The sequence below is a fragment of the Chelonia mydas genome, chromosome 21 (genome assembly GCF_015237465.2).
Source record: "Chelonia mydas isolate rCheMyd1 chromosome 21, rCheMyd1.pri.v2, whole genome shotgun sequence".
Taxonomy (NCBI): Eukaryota; Metazoa; Chordata; order Testudines; family Cheloniidae; genus Chelonia; species Chelonia mydas.
In genome coordinates, this window is record NC_051261.2 from 3,835,340 (window position 1) to 3,841,752 (window position 6,413).

The window sequence follows — 6,413 nt, forward strand, 5'->3', positions numbered from 1 at the left end:
ATAGAAGTATCTGTAGACTACATTATGTGATCAGATCCTAAGCTGGTCTGTATCCACACTGATTTTCTCAAGCTCAATATCTGTCCCTGTAATTTTCAAGGTGCTGTTAAGCAGTTAATCCTTCCCACAGAACTAAGAGGCAGGGTGGTAGGCATTACTGTACCCATTTTACACTTGGGGAAACTGAAGTAAAGAGTTGCCAATGCAAAATGCCAGGGTCAGGATGAGTTGCTGTTCAAATTCAAGGCCCCAAAAATCCCTCTACCAGCAATAGCAACCATGCACAAGAGCTTAAAAGAAGAGAAGAATCCATATATAGAAAACTGCAGAAGGAATTTAGAGGCAGAATGTAACCTCCAAAGTAGACGCCAGCTAAGGCACATTGGATATTGCCATGACAGTTGTGAAAAGTGCTTTGAGATCGTGTATTTGTTACGGGTGATAAAAGCCCTTAGATGTGACACCGCTTCTGAAGGACTGTACTTCCCATTGCAGAAAAGGGCCCCCTAAGCAGTGGGGACACTGTGATACTTCACCGGGGTCCATCCTGCTGATGGAGTCATCTACACCCATCTCCTGTTGCAGCAGAGTTTCCCCTTTAAAGTCAGACATGCATCAGAGGATGATATTGATAAAGACACCGTGTGCCTCTGAGAATTGTATTTGGATGTATTATAAGCAGCAGGATGTCTACTTCAGTGCCCAGTGGATACACATATGGGATCTTCTGGGAAATCTGATCCCTGCAAGGTTCAACCACATTTGCAAATCCTTTGCAGAGTGTGAAATACAGCAGAGTCCCCCCAGGAGCCCAAAGCTAATTGTGAGTGATAATGTGAGAGTCAGATAGATACTTATGAGGTTTATGAATTAATTACTATTGCTAGAAAACTGCTAGTGCTCCAGGATCAAGGGGAAGCAACGGAGGGACCTGTTCCTCCCAGAGGTATCTCTGGAGTCTGCTATATCTATATCTGCTATAGCACAGGAACAAATCTGCACAGACACACCCGTAGAGCCCCGAGCAGGGGTCTTCTATCTGCTACCCAAGATCCATAAACCTGGAAATCCTGGGCGCCCCATCATCTCAGGCATTGGCACCCTGACAGTAGGATTATCTGGCTATTTGGACTCTCTCCTCAGGCCCTACGCTACCAGCACTCCCAGCTATCTTCAAGACACCATCGACTTACCGAGGAAACTACAATGCATCGGTGATCTTCCTGATAACACCATCCTGGCCACCATGGATGTAGAAGCCATCTACACCAATATGCCACGCAAGGATGGACTACAAGCTGTCAGGAACAGTATCGCTGATGAGGCCACGGCACACCTGGTGCTGAGCTTTGTGACTTTGTCCTCACCCACAACCACTTTAGATTTGGACACAACTTATATCTTCAAGTCAGCGGCCCTGCTACGGGTACCCGCATGGCCCCACAGTATGCCAACATTTTTATGGCGGACTTAGAACAACGCTTCCTCAGCTCTCATCCCCTAGCACCCCTCCTCTACCTGCTCTACATTGATGACATCTTCATCATATGGACCCATGGGAACAGGCCCCTGAAGAATTCTACCTCGATTTCAACAATTTCCATCCCACCATCAATCTCAGCCTGGACCAGTCCACACAAGAGATCCACTTCTTGGACACTACAGTGCAAATAAGCGATAGTCACATAAACACCACCCTATATTGGAAACTTACTGACTGCTATACTTACCTACATGCCTCCAGCTTCCATCCAGGACACATCACCCGATCCATTGTCTACAGCCAAGCCCTAAGATATAACCAAATTTGCTCCAATCCCTCAGACAGAGACAAACACCTATAAGATCTTTATCAAGCATTCTTAAAACCATCTGGAAAAGTGAGGAAACAGACTGACAGAGCGAGACGGGTACTCAGAAGTCACCTACTACAGGACAGGCCCAACAAGGAAAATAACAGAACACCACTGGCCATCACATACAGCCCCCAGCTAAAACCTCTCCGGCGCATCATCAATGATCTACAACCTATCCTGGAAAATGATCCCTCACTCTCACAGACCTTGGGAGGCAGGCCAGTCCTTGCTTACAGACAGCCCCCCAACCTGAAGCAAATACTCACCAGCAACCACACAACAGAACCACTAACCCAGGAACTTATCCTTGCAACAAAACCCGTTGCCTACTTTGTCCCCATATCTACTCTAGTGACACCATCAGAGGACCCAACCACATCAGTCACACCATCAGGGGCTCATTCACCTGCACATCTACCAATGTGATAGATGCCATCATGTGCCAGCTATGCCCCTCTGCCATGTACATTGGCCAAACCGGACAGTCTCTATGTAAAAGAATAAATGGACACAAATCAGACATCAGGAACGGTAACATACAAAAGCCACTAGGAGAACATCTCAATCTCCCTAGACATTCTATAACAGATTTAAAAGTAGCCGTACTTCAACAAAAAAACTTCAGATACAGAATTCAAAGAGAAACTTCAGAGCTACAATTCATTTTGCAAATTTAACACCATCAATTTGGGCTTGAATAGGGACTGGGAGCAGCTGGCTCACTACACAAGCAATTTTTCCTCTTTTGGTATTGATACCACCTCATCAATTATTGGGAGTGGCCCACATCCACCCTGATCGAATTGGCCCTGTCAACACTGGTTCTCCACTTGTAAGGTAACTCCCTTCTCTTCATGTGTCAGTATATTTATGCCCGCAGCTGTAATTCTCACTCCATGCATCTGAAGAAGTGGGTTTTTTACCCATGAAAGCTTATGCCCAAATAAATCTGTTAGTCTTTAAGGTGCTACCAGACTCCTTGTTGTTTTTGTGAATACAGACTAACACAGCTACCCCGATACTTGGAGTCACACTGCCTTCCAGGCTGCCACGGGAACAGCATGGCTCATGTTCCATTCAGTGCTCAGGGCTGTGCCTAAAAGCACAATTTAGTCTTAAAGAGACAAGGTGGGCGAGGTAATATCTTGTATTGGACCAACTTCTGTTGGTGTGAGAGACAAGCTTTTGAGCTTACACTGAGCTCTTCTTCAGGTCTGGGAAAAGTCCTGAGTGTCACAGCTAAATACAAGATGGAACAGATTGTTTAGCGTAAGTAGTTATGTAAGTCATGTTGTAAGAGACCATCCAAGGTGAAGTGGCCTGTTAACATCTCTGCAATCGTAGGACAGCAAAGGGAGGGTTAATGGGTTACAGATTATTGTAATAAGCCATAAATTCAATGTTGTTGTTAAGACCATTATTTTTAGTGTTTAAGAAAGTTATGAACTTAAGTTCCCAGACTCATCTTTTGAAACTTGTTCAGGTTTCCTTTGAGAATGCAGACTGATAAGTCAGCCACAGAGTGATTGTTATGTGAAAAGTTTTTGCCCATGGGTGAGATGGTGCTTTTGTCTTTTATTGATTTCCTGTGTGAGTTCATTAGAGAGCACACTGATTGTCTGGTTTCACCTATATTGTTATTATTGGGCTATTTAGTGCACTGGATGAGGTACACCAGATGTTGGATCTTGAAAGGTGTGTTGTGGAGGGTATTGATCACCACAGCACTGGAGATATGTCTTCAGGTTTTGTATCTGTTCTGCCAGGATCTGGCACCTCTTTGAGTAGGTGAGTCCTGGTCTTCAGGCAGCTTGCTTCTGGAGTTGAGCTTGGTGAGGCTGGGGTGTAGTTTGAAAAGGGGGTTTAGGAGAGATTTCTTTCAGGATGTGGACCCCCATCAAATACGAGAAACACAAGGACATTGTGTTCAATACTCTAGGCAGTCACTGTGGTTAATGCTACTTTGCCCATAACACTTCTCACTCTCTCTCACCTCAGTCTGCTATTCTCCAGTTCTTTGGTGGGGTCGTGACTGGATTCATCTAGAACCCTACAAAAAAAAGTGGGTTGGATGAACCTTCAGTGAAGATCCTTCTACACTGCAAAATGTGCTGTTCATCTTACATGCTTCAGATTCTGATGAGTTCAATTGAGGATTGTTCCAAGGAGGTGCATGCAGAGGAAAGGAAGCCAATTTTCACAACAGACTATTCCTCCGATTACTAAAACCCAAAGCAACTTCAGTGAGGCCCATAACAGGTATGCAATCTATTAGTGTCTGATTTTTAATGATATATTAAGAAAAGTCATTAAATTATATTTTTTAATCTTTCATAGCTCCCTGACCTACACGTTCAGCTCAGTTCCCTTCTGGAATTGTTCCCAAGTGAACCATTAATCTTTTCTAATGAACTTTATCAATTCCAGGTCTTTGAATATCTATACACTTGGCAGACAACAAGGAGCAGAAGATGTATTGTGTCTCTCTGATTTAACAATCAGACGAAATGGGTATTCACCCACGAAAGCTCACGCTCCAATATGTCTGTTAGTCTATAAGGTGCCACAGGACTCTGCTGCTTTTACAGATCCAGACTAACACGGCTACCTCTCTGATACTCTGATTTAACAGTTGGTCTTGCTTGGCTGTCTATGCTTAAAAAGCCTGACTTATTAGTAAGTGAGATACCAGACCTAGCAAAATGCAGCCAGAGTGGGAGGTTGCTTAGGAACAGTTTAAATTCTGGATCAAGCCATCATGCTTCAGACATTTCTACAGATTTTTGAATATGCCATAGGCAGAAAGCTTCTCAAATGTCACTGTTTATTTTCTAAAGTTTGATCCAACTCCTACAAATTATTTTCTAGCCATACAAATAAAACCTACCCAGAATAATCTTCTCTATACAAATCTTGCATTCCAAAATCTGTGAATAAACTTTTTTTCATATAAGTGGCACTTATACGTAAGCTATTTTATGATGGATTTTCCCTAGGGGACTTTAAATTTCACCTTTAAAATATCGGACATGCAATTAGGGCTCTATTCTTGCTGTAGAACAATAGTATGTGAGCAGATGATCTTAGAGAATATGCCTTAGGTTAGGGGCAATGGTGTTTATTCTACACCATCCCTTCAGGGTTGTGGCCAAGGAGTTACTGCACCACAAGGTGGCAAGAAACTCCATTTTTCAAAGTTTAAAATTACCACCTTCACTTGAGCAATAAGCATGATCAGGACAAGTATAGAGAGACACTAGTAGCAGCCTTCAAATATCGCACTATGAAATTAATAAGGGAGGTTAGTAATGATAATAGTGGCACTGAGATGCAAGGCAATTAGTTACAACGACTCAGAGAAGAATTGCGTAGATGTGTGTGTGTCAGTATCATCAGGAAGGCGAAATGAGCTCAAATCTTTTGCATTGAATGTAAGTGGAAGTTGGTAACAGAAGAACAGACAAGGGGGTTGTTTATTACATTTTAATAAACAGAATCTTTCCCACTGATAGAAATTCAAATAAAAATGTTATATGATGTCTGACTTGATCCACAAGTGCAATGATTTTCATTGTCCAGGACAGACAGCATTGTTAACAACCACATCAGCTTGAAAAAGATCCCTGTCGTGGTGATTCAGGCACATGGAAAACAGTGGCATTTTTCAGAAAGAGTTGTCGTTTGATTTTTATTTTTCAGAATGATTTTTATAACATTTAAAATAGCACAAGCTTCCTGCACAAATCTGAAATAACTTTGAAACATGATACTATGTTAACAAGCTACTGGACCCATCTCTTACAGCTCAGTGTTAGGTGACAGAGTTGCATCATTAGTAGTAGTGTCTCAACCAACCATCTTTAAGCTAACTGGTTTACTTGTGTTCTGCAAGCCTATTGGTTAACATGCTGTAAAAGTTGCTGGGGAATTTTCACACATTTTAAATAGGCATAGGTCATAGTTTTGACGTGCAGCCTGCCAAAGACTGATTTTGCATTGTGCTGAGAATCCACATATCCACCTGGACTCAAGGAGATCGGCAGATACTGAGCACTTCTGAAACCAAGGCCACAGAACCATGGGATAAAACCTAGTTTTTACTATCTGAAAGTGAGATTTGTGTTGTGGACATCAAATATTACAGTGCTGTATATGTCTACCACTGGTTTTGGCTCTGAGGTGCTTTCATCTTTTGCTTGGTAGACATCAAAAATGCATAAGTGACATACATTACATTTAAATATGCCTATTAAGCTTGTGACACCTTCTTCGGGGTTTAGATATGTAATATGAAGATTAAATGCACATTTACAAAGAATCAAGGAACAATATAATAAGTATTGGCATGCATCACTTTCCAATTTGAAAAGGAGTATCTGTGGCACCTTAGAGGCTAACAAATTTATTTGAGCATAAGTTTTCGTGAGCTACAGCTCACTTCATTGGATGCTGTAGCTCACGAAAGCTTATGCTCAAATGAATTTGTTAGTCTCTAAGGGGCCACCAGTACTCCTGTTCTTTTTGCAGATACAGACTAACACGGCTGCTACTCTGAAA